A 24611-nucleotide genomic window follows, 5' to 3' on the forward strand; every position below is an offset into this window, starting at 1 on the left:
TACATGTATTTTTATTGCAAAACTATCTCCACAGTAAGTCTAGTTAACATCCATTATCACACCTCAGAATTTGTGTCTCTTCTACCACATTATATCAGTAACCAGTAAGTCAGAGGTCCAACACAGATTCAGAGAGTGTATGGGCACCTGGAGGTATGGCTCATTGGGTCAGGAGTCTATCTTCGGAAATTAGCCACTAAAAATGGGGAAAAAACGTAATAAAAAACTATATTGGGCAAGAAAGGTTTGAAAATGCCTATATTGTTAATGAGCAAGGTGAGAATGACATGTGGAAGGGTAACAAGCCTATTTAGCAAAAAAAACTGTAGAAGACAGTCATAAGAAAGTTAAATAGTTTAGGCAAAAGGAGAAGTAGAGTCAAGAAAGATGGTCCACATTGTCACAGGCTGAAGAGGAAGGATGAAGGATGGACACTTTGAGGAGATAATTGGGTTTGTTAATGAAGAAGTCATTGGTAACTTTTAAGAGATGTTTTTGTGTAAAGTGATGATTAATAATTGTGAACCTAGATAAAAATTTGTGAGTAGGTGATTAAAAAGCAAGTATATACTCTCTTTATTATAATAAACAGATAAATCAAAATTTAAAGCTCTGAATAATTTTTAGGTAATCACTCAGTATATCCCTATCATTGATTCTATCAAAACACCTACAAAAAAAAAAAAAAAGATTGTTACTGAAGACTTTCATGATAAATTTTAGAAAATAATATGGTGTACAAGATGGAAAATTCAGTAGGTATTTCAGACCTCCAGTAACCAGTCTTTATTTAATTATCTCCTAATGCAAAATGATAAACAGTTATCAAATGGAAAATCAGTGAACATGGGAACAGTGGGCATTTACTGAAAACCTATTATATATGAGATGTAAAAAGGAATTATTTTTCTATATGAATTACAAGGATCAAATGATATATTTAGTATTTTGTATTTATATTTAGTATCTCTTAATACAGAGGCACTGGAACTTCCTGTAGTATAAAAAGATTATCTATTTCCTCTAGATCAGTTCTGAAATGACTTTGAGAGGCTATTCTACTGCTATAGGATTCTTCATGCCACTAGTCAGTGGTGTGCCATGGAAGAATTTAGCATAGAGACAATACAAAGAGTCACATGGAGATTTTTTAGAGCTCATAAAGTAAAAATCATAGTTAAACCACTTATCTGGATTTAAGCAAGTCAAGGAAAACTTAGCAATAACCACATTTTACGTAGATAGTCTTCTATTTTAGAATTTATTTTATAATAAATAAAAAATCTTGAGTAAAACTGTATAATTGTAGAATATTTTTGTCTAAATAGAGTAATTTAAGTATTAAAACATTTTCTTGAAAAAAATCCAAATTTCTGTATCATTTTCCCAAATTGTCCCAGCTAGTTTAAAAGTGAAAAATTCAAGCCAGTTATCTGTCTAAACCAGAAGTAGATGGGAAGCTCCATGACTCCCTGCACACAACTATTTGCTCTGTTAGAGAAGGAATATTATATAAAGTTTTAATGTGATTTTCTCTTTTGACTTTTTATACCATTGGAGATATCCATTTGCTTGAGGGAAGACTGGATCTTATCATGGAAGAAATACAAAGTAAAAGAATATTATATTCTATTTGGTGTATAAAATTACTGTTACAGAAAGAATATTCTAAATTTCTTTATCCTTTCAACAAGCATCTAAATTCATCATGACAGCAAATAGGCATGAATGATTCAGATCATAAAGTGCTCTTATAACAGAGAATATTCCTCTTCTAGTGATCCATATTTAGAGAGGAATATTATGTGGAGTAAGGGGGGGGTGGGTAGTTCAGTTCAGTTAAGTTCAGTCGCTCGGTGGTGTCCGACTCTTTGCGAACCCATGAATCGCAGCATGCCAGGCCTCCCTGTCCATCACCAATTCCCAGAGTTCACTCAGACTCACGTCCATCAAGTCAGTGATGCCCTCCAGCCATCTCATCCTTGGTCGTCCCCTTCTCCTCCTGCCCCCAATCCCTCCCAGAATCAGAGTCTTTTCCAAAGAGTCAACTCTTCACATGAGGTGGCCGAAGTACTGGAGTTTCAGCTTTAGCATCAGTCCTTCCAAAGAAATCCCAGGGTTGATCTCCTTCAGAATGGAATGGTTGGATTCCCTTGCAGTCTAAGGGACTCTCAAGAGTCTTCTCCAACACCACAGTTCAAAAGCATCAATTTTTCGGCGCTCTGCCTTATTCACAGTCTGACTCTAACATCCATACATGACCACTGGGAAAACCATAGCCTTGACTAGACGGACCATAGTCGGCAAAGTAATGTCTCTGCTTTTCAATATGCTATCTAGATTGGTCATAACTTTCCTTCCAAGGAGTAAGCGTCTTTTAATTTCATGACTGCAATCACCATCTGCAGTGATTTTGGAGCCCCAAAAAATAAAGTCTGACACTGTTTCCACTGTTTCCCCATCCATTTCCCATGAAGTGATGGGACTGGATGCCATGATCATCGTTTTCTGAATGTTGAGCTTTAAGCCAACTTTTTCACTCTCCACTTTCACTTTCATCAAGAGGCTTTTTAGTTCCTTTTCACTTTCTGCCATAAGGGTGGTGTCATCTGCATATCTGAGGTTATTGATATTTCTCCCAGCAATACCACTGCATTTCCAGTACAGAAAAGAGCAAAGGAAGAGGAGACAGAAGGGAGAAAGCAAGTAATTATTTCTCCTGTTTTCCATCTTGAAACTTCCACCCAGAGAAAGAGGAGGAATGGGAAATACATCAGAGAGAGGTAGAGGGAGATGGTTCTGTTTGTGAGTAAAGGAGGAAGCTGGTTTGCTAGCTGCCCTATACATGTTTGGGCTACTGCCACCCCAAGGTAACCTTAAGTCAGCCCTGGATCAGTGGTCGTACCTCAGCAGGATAGGCAGCCTCAGAAGGAATGTCGAGACTGACAGGAGTTTCCACACAGATGCCTCCCTAGGGAAAGAAGCACAGCAAATCATCTGGAATTCAAGTCATACTGGAATTTTTGCAGGGCCTAAAGTGCTGTGGGGAATACAAAGAGGCCAGATGATCCAGGGGATACTACCAGGCCATGGCAAGTGGGCAGAATCCAGATCACTGAAACTGGTGAAACAACAGGATGAAGTCACCACATGGACGGAAGAAACTGTCTTTGAGATCAGAGAGGTCAGTAAAACAAATAGGTCTTAAATCTCCTTTTTATCACAGCTTGCATAAATCCAAGGGGCTTCCCTGGTGGTAACTCAGATGGTAAAGAATCTGCCTGAAATGAAAGAGACACAGATTCGATTCCTATTGTTGCAAAAATCCCCTGGAGAAGGGAATGGTTATATACCCTGGTATTCTTGCCTGGAGAATCCCACAGACAGAGGAGCCTGGCAGGCTACAGACCATGGGGTCACAGTCAGACATGACTGAGTGACAAACACACACAGTTGCATAAATCCTTATTGCTACCCATATCCCCTCCCACATGAACGCATCTTCCTTAGAGAATATCCAAGAAGAGATATAGAAGACGGGCAATCTGGGACTTTCAGGTTTGCTATCTTTTTTGAAGACCTGAGCATTACTTGAAAGGGCTATTTAAATTACCAATTAAAAAGGCAGTAGCATCATCAATATGATGACATAGGTCAATCTAACCTCAGCATTCCTCACAAGAGCAGCAAATACCGACTATCCATAGACAGTCATCACTGTGAAAATCCCGGAGCCCAGGGGTGAGGCTGAAGCATCCCATGGACAACATAGCTGGAGGACCACAACAGAAGGGCAAGAGGGGGTGCTTCTCCTTGGCCCTCATTGCCCCTCCACAGAACAGCACAGCACCCCAACCAAGAGGGCCTCACTGGGCTTATGGTTTCTCCTGAGGTAAACAGGAGAACTGAAAGTGACATTCAGCTTCCTTAACATTGTGGAAACTTTCCTGTAAGATTCTCCAAGGTCTCATCACACAGGGATCACCAGAGGAAACTTGAAAGCCTGTCCATACTATATATTTGAAAGTTGCTAACAGATCATAAAAGTTTTCACCACATTTTGTTGTTGTTGTTGTTTTTACAAAAAAGCAACTATGTGAGGTAACTGAGGTTCTAATATTACTGTGATAATTTGCAGTATACATGTATATCAAATTGTCACATTGTCCAGCTTAAACAATGGTATATGTCAATTATATCACAATGAAGCTGAAAAAATGAACTAACCGATAAAGTCAACTTTAAAACAAGTTGGATGTTTAGTTATTTTCTACTAAAAATCAGAGAAAAGGATGTGGTGATGCTTTTGTTGGGGGAGTGTAATTTCCTCAGTTCTGTCTTGCTGCAGCAAAAACTTGAAATGGTGAACCAGTGTTACAGCTGTTACAGCTCAGTTTAAATGGTGGGCCAGTGTTACAGCTGGGTTACAGCTCAATTTCATTTGACAAGCAAAGGAAAATATATCCTCAAGACATGAGAGCGGGCAAACCCAAAAGAGGTGAGTGGCTCAATTTTGGCTCTTCTGTTTATGCTTTTTCTTCTCCCCCTGAGCCTGTCCTATGTAAACTGGGCTAGCTAGGAGGGTTGTTTGTTTCACCTGAGGTTCTCGCTCTGGTCCTCAGACCTTCCTTATTCTATTTTCACAAGCTTTTCCTTTTCTTTTTCTTTTAGCAACCACTATTTTGGACTCCCTTTTCCTATTCTAACTACCTAACACTTCCAGAGACAATATTTGAAATCAGATCTCTACAATTCAGGTATTTCAGCAGCAGTATGAATTAAACAGTTTCAGGATGTAATATTTCTTAGAAGGCCAACTTCCCATAAAATGTTGGATATGTAAGGAGCCAATGAAAGTTGGAAATATGTACGTGAGGAAGAAAGAAAGGATAAAGAATGTTTTCTCTTGATTTTTACTCTGAATTCATGACATTGTTTTATATCACGTAGACATGTCGCTGTTAATTTCCTAACATTTGCTGTGTCTTTCCGTTAGTAGATACTAGTGACAAGAATAAATCAGCAGACAGTATCAACTTCAAATGATGTTATTATTCATTATCCTGAAGAGTTCCATGAAAACTATTGTTATTCAACTAAACTGAAAAAATACAGGAGCCTCATAAAATAGAGTTCTAAGGTTAATAACTCCCAAACCCACTAAACTTCAAACAAAGTTATTACCTTAGGAGAATGTTCCAGTATAGGAGCTAATGCTTTTCCTCCCTTCATAGATCTGGATTTAAAATTATTTAATGGAAAGAGTAGGTAAGAATATAGAACTGAAATATATCATAATAATAATTCCAGTGTTCTAGAAAAGAAACTCTTGATAGAAAAAGAATGAAAAGATATAAAATAGAAGAATACAAATAAACTATTACCCCTCACACAAAACTCACTGGTTTATTAGTTTTTATCCCTGAGAGTTTACAACTCATAAAAAATTAAATTCCAATCAGAGTCCTATTCAGTTTATATATTACCACAAAGAAAGAATGAAATAAATTTACTGCCACTAAGAAATTTTCTGGTCATACAAAATGCTTAAGGTGTAGTAAAATACTAAAGACAGGAGAACAATTCCAGTATAATAGTGGTTTTCAAAAGATAAGTAAAATTTTAAATATAAGTAAGTAAAACTAAAAGTACATTTCCCATGGAATAGGTTTACTCCCAGGTTACAAAGGCCCAGCCAAAACTATAGTCAGGCGGATAGCACCGTTTGCATGGAGCTATTGCAGCTATAATTATCTGGAGAAGGCAATGGCACTCTACTCCAGTACCCTTGCCTGAAAAATCCCATGGACAGAGGGGCCTGGAGGGCTACAGTCCATGGGGTCGCTGAGGGTCGGACACGACTGAGCGACTTCACTTTCACTGCAGCTATGGTACAATGATTTGCAAAATAATTAGATCTTACATTCAAGGGACCCAAATCCTACCAGAGATGTATAAAATGACCAAGACAGGAAGTTTCAGTAATGGTGTAAGGTTTCAAATGAGTGGAGAAAGTGATCATTGTTCAATTGGAGCAATACAGAAAGCATGATGAAGGAAATGGAAACTAGCTACTTGTTAATTACATTAACAAGATGGTGGGGGAAACAGTAGATAGAAAAAACTTGAGTAGAAACACAAAGTCAGGACAATAAGTGTGCACTGTCACTTTAAATGTAGCAGCTACTTCATAATTCAAAGATGAGGGTGACACTCACCTAATTTTTTGCCACTTTATTTTTTAATAGAAGGATATTTGCTTTACAGAATTTTGTGGTTTTCTGTCATACATCAACAAGAATCAGCCATAGGTACACCCATGTCTCCTCACTCCTGAACCTCCCTCCCATCTCCCTCCCCACCTCACCTTTCTAGATTGTCAGGGTCCCTGTTTGAATTCCCTGAGTCACACAGCAAATTCCCACTGGCTATCTATTTTACATACGGAATTGTAAATTTCCATGTTACTCTCTCCATACATCTCACCCTCTCCCTCTTCCTTTCCTACCATGTCCTTAGGTCTGTTTTCTATGTCTGTTTCTCCATTGCTGCCCTGAAAATAAATTCATCAGTACCATCTCTTTAGAGTCCATATATATGCATCAGTGTATGATATTTATATTTCTTTCTGATTTTCTTCACTCTGTATAAAAGACTCTAGGTTTGTCCACCTTATTAGAACTGACTCAAATGCATTTCTTTTATGGCTGAGTAGAAGGTGATGGCACCCCACTCCAGTACTCTTGCCTGGAAAATCCCATGGACAGAGGAGCCTGGTAGGCTGCAGTCCATGGGGTCGCTAAGAGTTGGACACGCCTGAGCGACTTCACTTTTCACTTTCATGCATTGGAGAAGGAAATGGCAACCCACTCCAGTGTTTTTGCCTGGAAAATCCCAGGGATGGGGGAGCCTGGTGGGCTGCCATCTATGGGGTCACACAGAGTCGGACACGACTGAAGTGACTTAGCAGCAGTACTCCATTGTATATGTGTACCACAGCTTTTTTATCCATTCATCTGTTGATGGACATCTAGGTTGCTTCCATGTTCTAGCTATATTAAATAGTTCTCCAATGAACATTTGGTACATGTGTCTTTTTCAATTTTGGTTTCCTCAGGGTATATGGCTACTAGTGGGATTGCTGGGTCATATGGTAGTTTTATTCCTAGTTTTTAAAGGAATCTCCATACTGTCTTCCTTTAGTGACTGTATCAATTTATATTTCTACCAGCAATGCAAGAGGGTTCCTTTTTCTCCAAACCCTCTCCAGCACTTATTTTTTGTAGACTTTTTGATGAGGGGCATTCTGACCAGTGTGAGGTGGTATCTCATTATAGTTTTGATTTGCATTTCTCTAATAGTGAGCACTCTGCCTATCACATGTAGTCCCTTAAATCTATTTCTCACTTCCACTGTAAAATCATAAGGGATTTGATTTAGGTCATATCTGAATGGTCTAGTGGTTTTCCCCCTTTCATGTGTTTGTTAGCCATCTGTATGTCTTCTTTGGAGAAATGTCTGTTTATGTCTTTTTCCCACTTTTTGGTTGAGTCGTTTGGTTTTCTGACATTGAATTGTATGAGTTGCTTGTGTATTTTAGAAATTAATTCCAAGTAGAGCCTAGTACCATGCCAGGAACTGTTACTGAAAATGTGTTCAATTTTCTAGAACATATCACAAGACTGTGCTCTTGAACCTGAGCAAGCAGTTTACATTCTGACTCTCTTATTGATAGGGGCTTATCATAAACTTCCCATGTCTTTTCTCACCACAGACTCTTTCAATACCAGATGTTATTCTGGGTTTATGGCCCCTTTCATGATAGCATCTACTCCTAAATAACATTCTTATTTGCTTTTGTTTGTGTTTAAAATGAGAGTAAGGGAACAATAGTTCTGTTAAATGCTCAGCTGACATATAAGACCATGAATGCAGATCTGGATATCAACTCTAAAAATGTGAGATTTTTCTTTCCGTGGTATCCTTGGCAGACCAGATAACCAGATAAATGGACTAAGCTGAAGAGAGGCAGAGTCCAGCTATACCTAAGGAAGGACTTTCTAACAATCCCAGCTGTCCAAAGAAGGAAAGGACATGCTCTAGACATGAAAATCTCCCTGCTATTGAAAAACCATTTGGATGATTCAAACATCAAATGAGAAATTGGACTCCATCAATGGCTCGTAACCAAGGATCAAAATCAAAATTACCTGGAGAGCTTTTCTTTCATATCATATAACCCAGCACCTAGTAATTCTAATTCTAACTGATGTTCTTATGTTCCTAGTGTTCCTGATGAACAACCTGGACAGAAACTTATAAACTAGATGACCTTGATGCTTCTGTTAATATTGAGGACTTTGGTGGCTATTGTTTCCATTGGAAATAGAAATCTAAGGCTTAACTATATGACACTCAAAATCACAGAGATTCAAAATAAAGACTCAAGGTTTCTCCAGCCCACTAGACCTTAGAAGGGAAAACTATTGCAAATATGGAAAATAAAAATATATTTCTAGTCAGTCTCCTCACTCCCCATTTCTTGCCCAAACAATTGATTACTCTCTAATTTTGCATATGATCAAAGGTAGTTTAAATGGATAGAAAAAGGTAATAAAAGAACAGACAGCTATTCAATAGAAATCCTGGAGCTATTTCAAATAAATATAGATAACTATGTCTTATTAAATTATATCATTACTCTATGTAGCAGGAATAATTGGTCTCAGTAGAATTTAGTGTGTTTGTTGAATCCCGTCTGAAAGCAGCTTTATTTCTTTATTTCCTCTAAAGCCTAAATAATCTTATATATATAATGTACATCATGTAGTTTAAAAAATGCCCTATAGGGACACATAAGGAAGCTTAGACAGGGCTGCAATCTTTTAAAAAGAGGAGGAAGTAGCTCACTGTAGCTTACTTTTTGCCTTAACAACCTATAAACATTACAAAATTACAGTCCCATTATCCAAGTTTTAGATGTGAATAAAATATTTCTTTGGGCCTTTTTTAGAAGATCGTGAAATAAAGTAGATCTAACCACCACACTGAATAATGGAGCTATAAACAGACTGCAGAAATACCTCCCTTCTCTGCTAGAGAAAAATAGGTATTGATCTGGAGTCTAGATACTACTTTGTAGTGTGAGAACTTCTGAGAACCTTGGTGATGACTGAAGTTCAAAGGTCTATGAAATAGATTTTAAATGAGCATCCATCTGTCAAAAGTTAACTGGTCATGCTTTAGAATCAGAAACACTGAATTACACATCTGAGTTCTGACACATCTGAGTCCCTACCCTTTCTTTCTAAGTGAACTTGGATCATCTATCTCATCCTGCTAAGTCAGTTAGCCATTCCACAAACAATGTGAGGGCTAAACACTAATATGGAGAAGGCAATGGCACCCCACTCCAGTACTCTTGCCTGGAAAATCCCATGGATGGAGGGGCCTGGTCGGCTGCAGTCCATGGGGTAGCTGAGGGTCAGACACGACTGAGCGACTTCACTTTCACTTTTCCCCTTCATGCATTGGAGAAGGCAATGGCAACCCACTCCAGTGTTCTGCCTGGAGAATCCCAGGGATGGGGGAGCCTGGTGGGCTGCCATCTATGGGGTCGCACAGAGTCGGACATATATATATATATATATATATATGTCTTGGTAAAAGTTTGGTGAGTGTATACATTCATTCAAACTCATCTTTTAAAATCCATCAATTTCATGCATGTCAATTTTACTTTAAAAAAGGATAGATTCTGCAATACATTTTTGGATATGTCTCCTCAGGTGAGGATAAAAAAAGCAAAAATAAACAAATGGGACTACATTAAATTAAAAAGCTTTTCCACAGCAAAGGAAACTATCAATAAAACTAAAAGGTTCCCTACTGAATGGGAGAACATATTTGTAAATATGTTTTGCCTATCTTATACAGGGTTAATATCCAAATTATACAAAGAACTTATACAATGTCAAAAAATGATTAAAAACTGGGCAGAGGACCTGAATAGACATTTATTCAAAGAAGACATATAGATGACCAAAAGACACGTTAAAAGATGCAAAATATTGCTAATCATCAGGGAAATGAAAATCAAAACACAATGAGATATCACCTCATACTTTTCAGAAAACAAACAAACAAACAAAAAAAAAACAATGAAAAACAAGCATTGACAAGGATGTAGAAGAAAGGGAACCCTCATGCACTTTTGGTAGGACTATAATTTAGTGCAGGCAATATGTTAAACAGTATGAAAGTGAAAGTGAAGTCGCTCAGTCATGTCTGACTCTTTGTGACCCCATGGACTGTAGCCCACCAGGCTCCTCCGTCCATGGGATTCTCCAGGCAAGAGTACTGGAGTGGGTTGCCATTTCCTTCTCCAGGGGATCTTCCAGACCCAGGGATCGAATCCAGGTCTCCCGCATTGCAGGCAGACACTTTAACCTCCGAGCCACCAGGGTTAAACAGTATGGAGAATAGCAATTCCACTCCTGGGTATTTTTCTGAATAAAACAAAAACACTAATTTAAAAAGATACATGCACCCGTATGCTTGTGGCAGCATTATTCACAATAGCCAAGATATAGAAGCGACTTGAATGCCCACTGATAAATGAATGGATGTAGAAGAGGTAATACATATATGTAAATACAATGAGGTATTACTCAGTCATAAAAAATAAAATCTTGCTATTTGTGACAATGAAATATTCTATGATTTTATTTACACGTGGAATCTAATAAATAAAGCAAATGAACAAAAATAACAAAACAGAAACACACTTTTATACAAAGAGAATGGATAGGTGATTGCCAGAGGGATGGGGTCATGGGAGGATGAGTGAAATAAGTAAACAAAGTTAAGAGGCAAAAATACCAGTAGCAAAATAAATACCATGGGCATGAAATGTCCAGTGTAGGATATATAGTCAATAAAATTATGTAATATATTTGTATGGTATCAAAAGTGGTCAGAGGTACAAACTTCTCGTTATAAATACACTCTGAAAGTGAAAGTCGCTCAATCGTGTCTGACTCTTTGCCACCCCATGGACTATACAGTCCATGGAATTCTCCAGGCCAAAATACTGGTGTGGGTAGCTATTTCCTTCTCCAGGGAATCTCTCCAACCCAGGGACTGAACCCAGGTCTCCCACATCGCAGGTGGATTCTTTACCAGTTGAACCATCAGAGAAGCCCTAAATACATTCTAGGGACATAATATAGAACACATTAATGTAATTAATACTGAAACATTATTTATGAATGTTGAGAGTAAATCTTGAGAATTTTCATCACAAAAAAATAGCTTTTTTCTTTTTATTTGGTACCTATATGAGATAATAGACGTTCACTAAATGTATTGTAGTAATCATTTTAGGATGTATGTAAGTTAAATCATTATGCTATACACTTTAAGCTTATACAATGAAGTATGCCAATTATATTTCAATAAAACTGGAAGAGAAATAAATATTAAACACAGCTAAAATCATAAAGTATAGGAATATTGTAAGATTTATAATGTAGCCCTCACTTCTCAGAGGTCAAATCTGACTTTACTAAACTGAATATGATTAGTATACAAATAAATTTTATCTAAAATAATAATTAGCTACTTTTTTTAAAGACTGAATTCCTTTACTTATAGGAGAATAAACAGAAAAAATCATTGAATCAAAGTCTAACAATGTATATTGGAAAAAGGTAAAAATAAAAGCCATTTAAAGGCAATATTCCATCACAGGGGCTCCTTCTCTTAGATTCCTCATCTTAGATACCAGAACCTTAATTATAATAATTTGATATAATTATAGTAGATAGGAAGAAATCTACACTATGTAATAAGATACACAACACACCTTACTTTTGCAGAGCTGTGAATGTCCAACACTAATTTTGGACACAAGTACTCAATTCTGTCTCACAAAGGAGGCTGAAAGACAGGTTCTAACCCATTCTGAATCCTCGTACTGTATGTCCATATTGCTTGTTCTCTTCTCATCTGGCCAGAATTTCTATTTTATGCTCCAAGGTCCTGACGGCTAAATACTGACAGTTATTTTTTCTTATGATTTCTGGAAAACAATCCATGAGCCTATCACTCTAAGAAATGAGCTCAGCATAATCAAAGTTTTATCCCAGTGGTTATAATAGTGGTTGCGTAAGCCAGTGATTATCTGTTCATTCTGTATATGGTGGGGAATAGCTGGACAGAGGAAGTCAAGAGCCTTTGGTGGGAAGATGTGCTTCCTGCTTGGCAGATAAAACTGGTATTTCCTTACAAGATGTTCCTTATAACGGCAGCAAACTTCCAGGAGTCATAGTAGCAAAGACCACCATTGACTTGTGCCATCCAGGGCAGGAGTACAGATGGAAGCTCATGTATCATGGCTACATGTTTAAATATGGGCTTTCCAGGTAGTGCTAGTGGTAAAGAATTTGCCTGCCAATGCAGAAAACATGAGACATGGGTTCAATCTCTGTGTTGGGAAGATCCCCTGGAGGAGGAAATGGCACCCCACTCCAGTATTCTTGCCTGGGAAATCCCATGGACAGAGGAGCCTGGCAAGCTGCACTCCATAGGGTTGCAAAGAATCAGACATGACTGAAGTGACTTAGCACACATACAAATCAAGCTTTTACACTGTTGAATAAAATGCCCTTTATCCTCCTACATGGACGAATATACATTTTTAGTGACAGAACAAAAAATATATCAATATAAATAAATTATATAAGTTAATACACATATGGACTATATAATTAATTTATATACATATGTTTAAATCTATGCTTGCTATATGAGTGAAAAATGACACACCAAAGACACATGAATTTATTGTTGCTCATGTCTGAGTGTTCTATTGATGGGCCAACAGCATTAGTTTATATTTATTCCGTAAAATTTGTATTTTATTTCGTATCAAAAAAGCTACGTATCATACTATTATAATTGAAACTTTCATACAACTGTATACAACCATAATTGTATACAGAAATGTATAAAGGATTTTAAAATGTCAAGTGTACAAAATGTATAAAATGTTTAGATGTTTTTATAAAATATTTAAATGGAAAAATAGAAAAGATTATTTTGTCTCTAAAAGTGTTTTTCTTAAAGGATTCAAAATTATCTATTGGCATTAAAAGGCAAAATAAAATTATAATTAAAATTTTACAAAGTTATTTAGATAAAGCCCAAAATTTTGCATTTCAGTTTTTGAAAATTTAATTAAACTGTGTTATGTATTATTATAAGAATAATATTCTCATACCTGGCATTGAAATTCCATCTGGTTACTAATGTAAAGAATCAATACCACACTTCTTGAATCTCAAGTCTAGACCTACCTTGGCAATGCAGTAAACATAATGAGACATGGGTTCAATGGGTTGGGAGAATTCCCTGGAGGAGGAAATGGCAACCCATTCCAGTATTCTTGCCAGGAGAATCCCATGGTCAAAGGAGTCTATAGGGTCCAGTCAGCTTTTCCCATACTTCAAGCCAACCTGATTCTTTACCCCAGAAGTATCCCAAACCTCTCACCATCTGGCAGGCAGATCTGAGATTGGTTCTTCCAGCTCCTTGCTTGGCTATCTTGCGAAAAAACAAACAAACAAACAAAAAACAAAAATGCTTTCTCTGCTACAGATTTGACATCTCAGCTTTTGGCTTGCTACATTTTGGGCAAATGAACCTGGTTTATTAACATGACCCTACCATCATGCTTCAGAGCTCTCAGGTTTGCTGTGATAGGGGTTAAAGGATATATATTTTTTTAAAGAGGAAAAAAATGGCTTTAATATTCCATTTTCTTTAATATCCCATTTACTTTATGGTCTCTAAGAACAGAGAGATCAAATTGCCAACATCCGCTAGATCATCAAAAAAGCAAGAAAGTCCCAGAAAAACATCTACTTATGCTTTATTGACAATGCCAAAGCCTTTGACTGTGTGGATCACAATAAACTGTGGAAAATTCTGAAAGAGATGGGAATAACAGACCACCCAACCTGCCTCTTGAGAAATCTGTATGCAGGTCAGGAAGCAACAGTTAGAACTAGACATGGAAAAACAGACTGGTTCCAAATAGGAAAAGGAGTATGTCAAGGCTATATATTGTCACTGTGCCTATTTAAATTATATGCAGAGTACATCATGAGAAACACTGGGCTGGAGGAAGCACAAGCTGGAATCAAGATTGCCAGGAGAAATATCAATAAATTCAGATATGCAGATGACACCACCCTTATGGCAGAAAGTGAAGAACTAAAGAGTCTCTTGATGAAAGTGAAAGAGGAAAGTGAAAAAGTTGTCTTAAAGCTCAACATGCAGAAAACTAAGATCATAGTATCCAGTCCCATCACTTCATGGCAAATAGATGGAGAAACAGTGGAAACAGTGTCAGACTTTATTTTGGGCGGCTCCAAAATCACTGCAGATGGTGACTGCAGCCATGAAGTTAAAAGACGCTTACTCCTTGGAAGAAAATTTATGACCAACCTACACAGCGTATTCAAAAGCAGAGACATTACTTTGCCGACTAAGGTCCGTCTAGTCAAGGCTATGGTTTTTCCTGTGGTCATATATGGATGTAAGAGTTGTACTATAAAAAAGCTAAGCACCGAAGAATTGATGCTTTTGAACTGTGGTGTTGGAGAACTCTTGAGAGTCCCTTGGACTGCAAGGAATCCAACCAGTCCATCCTAAGGGAAATGAATCCTGAATATTCATTGGAAGGACTGATGTTGAAGCTGAAGCTCCAATACTTTGGCCACCTGATGCCAAGAACTGACTCATTTGAAAAGACCCTGATGCTGGGAAAGATTGAAGTCAGGAGGAGAAGGGCACAACAGAGGATGAGATGGTTGGATGGCATCACTGATTCAATAGGCATGAGTTTGAGTCAACTGCAGGAGTTTGTTATGGACAGGGAGGCCTGATATGCTGCAGTCCATGGGGTTGCAAAGAGTCAGACACAACTGAGCAACTGAACTGAACTAAACTGAAGACCACTAGTTACCAGGTGAGTTAGAAGGAGCTCTCTGCAGTTAAAACAGTAGAGGAACTGCTGTATAATAACTATTCTTGGGAGTTCATAGTGCACATTATCATATTATGAGCTCAGAGAACCCTAAAGGAAAGAAATCTGTTTTTTTCCCTAAAGCATTTGGCCACTGAAGCCACCATTTTTCAACTAAACACATACTGACATTGGCATTCCTCAAACTCAGTATAGAAAATACTGCTTCAACATTTAAATGTCTAGTACTTTTTTTCCATATGTTGTTTCAAGTAACTTTTCTACTAATTAATTCATTAACTCAGAAAGGGATTTATATTTCTATCTATTGCCTATGTCAGCAACTGTCATGACAGAGCAAACTGACAATATTATATCTTCTTAATAAGTAAAACAACAGCCATTAAACAAGGAAATCAATTTTAAGTTCAGAAAAGACTAGCTGAGGCATCTCTTCACAGCTGATTTTGGGAACACTGCCATCTGAAAACACATGGGTTGACAGAAGGCAGAAGGGCTTAAGAGCAGTAGATTTTCACCTGCTTTCCCACAGTATCACCTACTTAATAGGGGAATGCTGTTCATCAAAATAAAGAGGCACTAGTCAGGGTTTCTTCCTTCATGACTGATATTATTTGAAATTAATTGGTTTGTCAAGGATCTTTCATTAAGACATAGATCATAGGGAACAAAACCATTCATCTCCAATCAATCTGTTTCCAGCCATCTGAACAACCATTGTCTGTAAAACAGTGAATCATCAAATTAAAGAAAAATTTCAGTGTTTACAATTTTGTCTATTATCAGCAACTAAAGAGAGAGACTCAGAAAAAATGAATTTTCTATTTGAAAGTTACAGAAAGGGAGAGCTTTGACTTGGAAGCAGAATAAAACAAAGCAGAGAACACAGCCTTTGAGACTAAGAACATATTCCAATGAGCAAGACCCAAGAGTGGAGAGCAGAGGTGTTACAGATATGACAAATATTAGACCATCCACTGCTTCAGTTCCCTCTCAATAACACAAATACAATGTCAGAAACTCCATTCCATTTAAGTTAGGAAAGATTCAAAACTATAAGGTAAAATACAAAGAGAGGAGCAGGGGCTTAAGAAGTATGAAAAGAGCAGCAGAGTTTGGCTGATTTGAGGAAAGTCAGTCTAAGATTGAAAAAGAGAAGTGGATGGATCCCCTCAAGTATTTGCTATGTTCCTTCTTTGTGTTCTATGTACTTAATTTTAGCATAAGAAGATGAAACACCTACTTGGGAGTAATTGATGGTAAGGAACAGGGACAAGGAAAAGCTGTCTGAAGAGTGAGTTATGAAACAAAAGGGAACTTTCTTTTACTCTTTTGCCTTTGATCATCCTTAAATATATAGCTGGTGGATTTAAGTATTAAAGATTTATTCTGAAAGTTTCACAAATAAGTGGCATGTAAACAGAATAGGAGAGGGTAATATAATACAGGTTGATAAAAAGCAACAGAAAACCAAGAGAGTAGAACATTTACTCCCCACCCTCAACAGCAAACCTGGTCCTGTCTTTTAGTGAGTGGTTGAGCCTCTATGTTTGAACTCTGAGAACTGTGGAGAGTTCAAGACAGTAGAATAGAGAAGCGAAGAGGAGGGGAGTGGGGAGGCAGAGTGAGTGGAGAGAGAAAGAGTTCAGTGAAAACAAGAAAAAAGCCAGAATAAAAAGAAGTGGGGAAAAAAAAAAAAAGTGAAAGTGTTAGTCACTCAGTCATGTCCAACTCTTTCCAACTCCAGGGACTGCAACCCATCAGACTCCTCTGTCCATGGAATTTTCCAGGCAAGAATATTGGAGTGGATTGCCATTCCCTTCTCCAGGGGATCTTCCTGACCCAGAGATCCAGACCAGGTCTTATACACTGCAGGTGGATTTTTTTTTTAACCATATCAGCCACCAGGGAAGGGGAAACACACACACACACACACACACACACACACGCACAGAATAAAAAAGACCACAGATTAAGCAAAGTCAGATCCACAGAGAAAGCCAAGAACCATCATCTACGATTAGAGCTAGTTGGGGCAACGGCCTCTATGACTTGCAGAGGCTCCAGAGGCGGCTCACTGTTTTGCAGTGGTCTCACCCCACTTGGGACAGTGGGACCACATTCCCACATTGCTAGGAACCTTTTTCTGCTCAGATGCACGTTTCAGGTGCTGTTGTAGACCATACAAAGGTAAGCAAAGTGTCTTCTCCACTCCCCACACTCCAGTTCAGACTGCTCTCGTCTTCAGTTTCCTTCCAGCTACAGAGATCTAAGACTCACTTTGTTTCTGTCCTTTCACACACAAATCTTTTATGAAAAGTAAACAATAGAAAATGACGAGGTAAGAAAACTGTACTTTGTCCATGAGAAAAGTTCAAATTTGGATGAAAAAATATAGTCCAGAGCAAATAAAAGTTTTCTTAGACATATTTACTGTAGCTGTATGTGGTGGAAGAGCCAGAATCACTGGCTCTTCCAAGACAGTGGGAACTTTTGTGACCCAGGGTTGTACATATGAGCTCTTTTCACCTTTTCCCATTTATAATAGAGAAAATAGCTTCAAGTCTTCTCATGGTTCAGTCACTCATCCCGTACCTCCTTTATTAACGGAACTTTTGTTAACTTATCTTTTGGGTATGTTCATTCAAACCTTGGGCCTCTGCTATTGGAACACACATTGGGTTTACTTTAGTACTTCAGAGCGTGACTGTAATTAACCTTGAAGATTTCTCTGAAGTCTGAGTCCCTTTTCTATTTTCTCTTCAGTCTCTATTTTCCTTGCTTTTAACAATTCATTTATTTATCTTGTGATTTGGAATTTTAGACATAACAGGTTTCCAATTAACTAAAATTCCTTGTACAGTCAGATTAATGAGAAGAGGGAGGAACTCATAGCTTAGCTTTTATGACCACTCCACCCCAAAATAGTTAAATTAGAAATGGTGTCCAAAGGATTGAAATTGAGTAAGTTCATTACTTTATTGATAGACTGATTTTTAACCAGGAAAATTCCTCACCCATAAAGGCAAAAGCCACATACTTTCATCTTTGTAGAGTCATTAATAATTTCTGTTCTCACCATCATTACCAATACGACCTAAGCAATGCAACATATAAATTATAAATATCAGGAAATTGACCCTTTCTCTTGGTTTTCCTGATCAATTTATTTCATCCAGAGTTTCCCCTATAGGAAAAAAAAATGACAATCAAGTCTATGTTCCCATGAGGGTCCACCACTTCTTGACAAAATTCATTCTCCAAGACCAGTCCGTTAATATCATGAGCATTGTGATTTGCACCAAAAAGACAACCTCTTATTTTATGCTAATATATATTCTGCAAAGAGACAAGTGAAGAGAAATAAGTCTATTTTTATGTTATGTATGAGAAATTGGATGGTTAATTTTCAAGGGCTGCTTCAATAAATCCCAATTGAATTAGCCAGTATTAGTATGTGAAAGTGATCAAGAGACACTGCAAAAACACAATGCAAAATGAATATAAATGATTTGGCTTCAGATCTGATCAAATAAAGTAGAGGATTGAATTAACTAGTGAACAAAATTAAGTGGAAATGGCAGTATTTCACAGCTAGTTAACTGTGGCTATGAAACAACACTGAAAAATTTAGACACCCATTCTGAACCTTTTATTGTTTCCACCCAGAAGTATCTCTAAAATTATATCTCTGCATACTAATCAGATGATATAATTAGTGATCTAGTGTTTGAGGCCATATTTATTTATACAGTCTTTTATAAGACATTCACAGTGCCAAAAAAACAATAGCAAATGTCTTCTGAACAGCTATGGAATTCTACCAGAATATCAATTAACTTTTTTTTTTTCATTTAAGTCACAGAAATGCAGAGGAGAGAGGAGGAAAGAAAAGAAATATATGAAAATTTTAGAAGATTTCTAAACTTTTAACATCTATGTAATTTTAATGTTGACATTAAGAAGCACAGTGTAACATAATAGGAAGAGCCTTGAAGTCAGACATTCTTGAATTTCAGTTCCAAGTGAGTCACTTACTAGCTGGGCTACAAAACCTTAATTTATTCATCTTTAAAAGACATTGTTGGGATGGGGAGGGAGGTGGGAGGGAGTTTCAGGATGGGAAATACATGTACACCCATGGCTGATTCATGTCAACGTACGGCAAAAACCACTACAATATTGTAAAGTAATTAGCCTCCAATTAAAAGAAATTAATTAATTTTTAAAAAGACATTGTAGAAGCCTAACTCAAAAAAGTAATTTTATGAAATAAAACTAATATAATTAAATCTTCATCCTCTGTTGGGACATAACAGACTTTTTTTCAGGAGGGAGAAAGGCATCTCCCACACAAATTGTGGGATCTTAGTTCCCTGACCAGGGACTGAACATGGTCTTCAACATTGATAGTGAGGAGTTCTAAGCACAGTGTAACAATACGGAAAGCCTTGAACCACTGGACCATCAGGGAATTCCCAATAGAGGGAATTCTTATTTTCATCATTTCAGAGTTAGAATGACTATTTCCTAGGATGCCACTGTCTCTACTGGTGGACAGATTCTCCCCCATATACTAATGCCATTCTTCCAGCATATTAATTGAAACTATATTTGATAAGGATGACTGCAAGTAAAAAGAAGAGGAACCATTAAATGGAATCTGCGATGACTGAAGTCTGATTCATAGGAGTAATTCTTCAGTTGAGAAGATCCCTAAATAATACCTATTATTTTATTAAACTCAAAACAGTTGCCAAGCTTTGAGAATGATACTGCAGGAGACAGACAATGCTGAGACAGCAATGATACCATATAGATGGAAAACACTTGCCTCTTATGAAACAAGGCAGCAGTTTCTGAAGTAGTTAAAAAAATCTTTTGAGTCTTCTTTAAGGACAAAGGGAATTAAACACAGAAAGTTTTCTTGCAATGGCGTGTCTTTCCAACCTCTTATAAGTAATGGTAATTGAAATGTTTGCTTTCTCTCCTATACTCAGTGCAGAAATTATTTATCTTTGGCTGAAAGGCCAGTGTGTGGTGCTACCTTAGGCTGTTTCACTGCAGTGAAGTCAGTGAAATAACCTTCTGCAATTGTTATTTATAATCAGTACTAAGTGTGCAAATCAACTAAGAAAGAAGGCAAGTCAAAAGTCTTAACACCTTACGGTAGTAACAACGTAGGCACAGGCAACTATCAATAGATTAATTTTTCCTTCTAGTCCCTTTTAAATATTTCAACAATGTCAACCCCTGGCTGAAAATCTTGAGAGGCTAGCTCTGAGATTGCCATGTGGTCTTGTATAATTTCACCTGGTTCCTCTATTACAACAAAAGGCCTAAAGTTGAAGATCAGCACTTCTACTGATGGCATGCTGTTCTTGAAAGATTTTTAGTTTCTACTCAGCCCTCACCTCCCTCCAGGAAACAGGAGGAGGAAAACGCAACAAAGAGATGTTCTTGATCACTCTTGCTTTCACACTCTACACACTTGTCTTGACAGTGTCCAATGCTTCACTTTTATTATCCAGCCTTTCAGAAAGACCTAGCTGCTGCTGTCTTGCTTCATTCTTGAGCGTCATTTCCTAGAGGTAGTTGGAGATAGCTAATCTGTACACAAATTAGCCTTTGGCAGACTGACTGACTGACTGTCAGTCTGAGATTCACCAAGGAGAAGTTTAAGGCGAGAGTGGACCCATGGGACTCCCACAGTGGGATCTATTTGCAAGAATGTAGTAATTCAAGTCACATTTCCTGCTAAGTAAGTAAAGATTTCTCTGAGTGGTTAAATGTAAATTTATGCTGAAATTGATTAAGATGGTGGAGTCATGTACTCATATACACTCTATCTGTATGACAGTTTTGTGGAAGATTATTACCACAATTAATTATATTAGTATAACAATAATAAGCAACACAATCACAAGCTCTTCAAATAAGCAGTAAGTTGAGAGAACGAGAATGTGTGTGTATGCTTAGTTGCGCAGTCAGGTCTGATTCTTTGTGACCCCATTACTGTAGCCTGCCAGGCTCCTCTGTCTATGGAATTTTCCAGGCAAGAATTTTGGTGTGGGTTACTGTGTCCTCCAGGGGATTTTGACAGCCCACATCTCCTGCATTGGCAGGTGGATTCTTTACCACTGAACCACCTGGGAGGCCAAGAAAGAATGAAAGCAAAAAAGTAAAACCAACAGTTCAGTTCAGTCGCTCAGTCATGTCCGACTCTTTGCGACCCCATGAATCGCAGCACGCCAGGCCTCCCTGTCCATCCCCAACTCCCAGAGTTCACCAGACTCACGTCCATTGAGTCAGTGATGCCATCCTGCCATCTCATCCTCTGTTGTCCCCTTCTCCTCCTGCCCCCAATCCCTCCCAGCATCAGAGTCTTTTCCAATGAGTCAACTCTTCGCATGAGGTGGCCAAAGTATTGCAGTTTTAGCTTTAGCATCAGTCCTTCAAAAGAACACGCAGGACTGATCTCCTTTAGAATGGACTGGTTGGATCTCCCTACAGTCCAAGGGACTCTCAAGAGTCTTCTCCAACACCACAGTTCAAAAGCATCAATTCTTTGGCACTCAGCCTTCTTCACAGTCCAAATTTCACATCCATACATGACCACTGGAAAAACCATAGCCTTGACTAGACGGACCTTTGTTAGCATATTCAAAAGCAGAGACATTACTTTGCCATCTAGGTTGGTCATAACTTTCCTTCCAAGGAGTAAGCGTCTTTTAATTTCATGGCTGCAATCACCATCTGCAGTGATTTTGGAGCCCCTCAAAATAAAGTCTGACAGTGTTTCCACTGTTTACCCATCTATTTGCCATGAAGTGATGGGACCAGATGCCATCGTCTTAACTAACCTTTTATTCTGAATCATGCATGTCTAATACCTAATTCTTTGAAGGGGCTTTCTTCACTATTTTATCTTTGGCATTAATGCCCTGTAACACAATCTACCAAATGGCTATTAAAGGAGTTTGTGACACTGTCTCATTTTAGAGACTGCTCCTAAAAGCTTGGGGCTTCCTGGGTGGCACAGTGGTAAAAGAATCCACCTGCCAATGCAGGAGGCACAGGAAATTTGGGTTTGATCTCTGGGTCAGGAAGGTCCCCTGGAGAAAGAAATGGTAACTCACTGCACTATTCTTGCCTGGAAAATTCCATGACAGAGGAGCCTGGCAGGCTAGAGTCCATGGGGTCACAAACAGTTGGACATGACTGAGCAACTGAGTGTGCATGCACCTAAAAGCCTGAGTCAGTTATTCAAAAGTGTTTGCCCCCAATATTTTTGGCATTACAACTCTCTAGTTTTATTTTATGTCAATTCACTTTTACCTATGTGAAAACCAGGGACACCCTTAAGTGTCCCTGGATAAGTTACTCATCTCCAGAAGAGGTATTCCAAAATTCTTTTTATCAAACTCATTATGTTGCTACTTGTACTTCTCAATCATTCTGTTGACAAATTCTCCATGAAATATGAATTTGATTCTCAGAAAATGAATGTACAATGGGATACTTAAAAATATGAACCTCTTGGAACTTGAAAATTCAGTCTTAACTTCTAAAAACCTTCATTGTCCTCAGTTTCCTCATCTATAAAATGAGAAAAAACTAGACTTAGGTAATCTTTAAGTACCTTACAGCCCTTATATTTTTGGGGCTGTAACAATCCTATGACTGTTTCATATCACATTTCTTCAACAAGCCCTAGTGTAGTCCCCTACTAACACATAGCTAGAAAAAAAGTACAGTAAATATCAGGAGAGGCTCTACTCTGAGATCCAAATTCATGCTCTCTTCTCTAATGCTGACCCTTCCACATCCAATCCTCTTAATCTCCTGACTAATCCAAATTTTCAGCACCTATTTACTTCTTCCCTCTTGATGACCTCTGATTTGTAGGTTTCCTAACTCTTCTTTAACAATATAAACCATGCCTTCCTTGACCCTCTTATGGAGTTCTTGACTCTTAAATATTCAATGTCCGTGAAATGTCTGCTGTCTTTTGCTGGACATATGTTTACCAGTCTGACTATACTACTATTAACTTTGGCTCCATATTAAGAGGCTAGTGATGAACAACTGAGCAGTTTATTTTCTCAGTTATTTTTCATCTATTTAATGAATTCCTTCTATAGGTAGAGTACTGTAAGATGTCCTAGAGAAATATATCCTAGAAAAGGCAAAACTCAATGCACTCAAAATAACGTTGAGTGTTAAAATGCAGAGGACCATGAATAATACAATATGCAAAGGGAACAAAGGGTATATGCTGAGTATAGGTGATTTAACAGGACAGGAGGTGCTGGTGCTCAGTCGTTTCTGACTCTTTGTGACCCTATGGACAGTAGCCCACCATGCTCTTTTTGTCCATGGGCTTTCCCAGGCAAGCATACTGGACTGGGTTGCTATTTCCTTGTCCAGGGGATCTTCCTGACCCAGGAATCTAACCTGCATCTCTTGTGTCTCCTGCATTGGCAGGTGCATTCTTTGTCACTGCGTCACCCAAGTAAATTCTTCCTAAGTGTTTAAGTTGTTGGAGTTTCTTTTTAGATGGGAAGCCTTGGTTTTATCTTTATTTTACTTTGTTTCTTTTTCTCCTTTCTAATATTCAGTTATTTGAATAGGTATTATATGCACATGATATGAAATTCAAATTGTACAAAGATATGTTATGAAAAAAGTCTCTCCCTCATCCTCTAGTTCCCTTTCACAGAAGCAACCACAATTTCTTAGAAACACAGCTTTAAAGTCTAGTTTTATAATGAATGATAAGTCATCCTCCTGATTCCAAGGGCTGGTATTGCATAATCAACTGAAGAGTTTAGGTAATTCTTAACTCTACAATTTTTGAGCCTAAAAAAAGTTCTATTTTCCTATCTCCATGAATTGCATGTACATTTTGCCTGATTATGTACTTGAGGAAACTGTTTATGGGCTAGTAGAATCCTTGTGCTGTCTCCACTGCCATATACTGACGTATACCATCATTATCTCAAGTTACATTTACCATGTCACCACAAATTTAATTGTAGACTAACATTTAACTTTTGTAAGACCCAAATCGATGCAACTGGTTGGATGAAGGAGCATTTATCTGTGTTTATCATGTGACAGGTATAAATCTCAACAAAATTAAGATTTATTCATGCCTGCTAATCTAATCCATTCTGCTCTAGCTGTTCCAAAAGCAGTGAATCAAAATTGATATCCATTCTGACCAGAAACATATGACAAACGAAGACTTGTGCTGTCAAATACTGTTGTTTTCTAAACACTTATTGATCACCAGTTGAGGGCAATGGGAGGATGTGTGCAAAAATTAATAGTAAAATTGATATACAAAATGAAAATCTGAGTTTCTATAGCCAGTTCTGTTTAGTACCTATATATAATTGTTATTCATTATTGTCATTTTTAAAAAGGCTTAAAACAGTTCTCAACTAGATCTTTAAAATTTTTAAACATGAGAAAAGAAGAGAAGCTAAAGGCAAAGGAGAAAAGGAAAGTTTACCCATTTGAATGCAGAGTTCCAAAGAATATCAAGGAGAGA

Source organism: Ovis aries, chromosome 25, assembly GCF_016772045.2.
Source record: "Ovis aries strain OAR_USU_Benz2616 breed Rambouillet chromosome 25, ARS-UI_Ramb_v3.0, whole genome shotgun sequence".
NCBI classification, from domain to species: domain Eukaryota; kingdom Metazoa; phylum Chordata; class Mammalia; order Artiodactyla; family Bovidae; genus Ovis; species Ovis aries.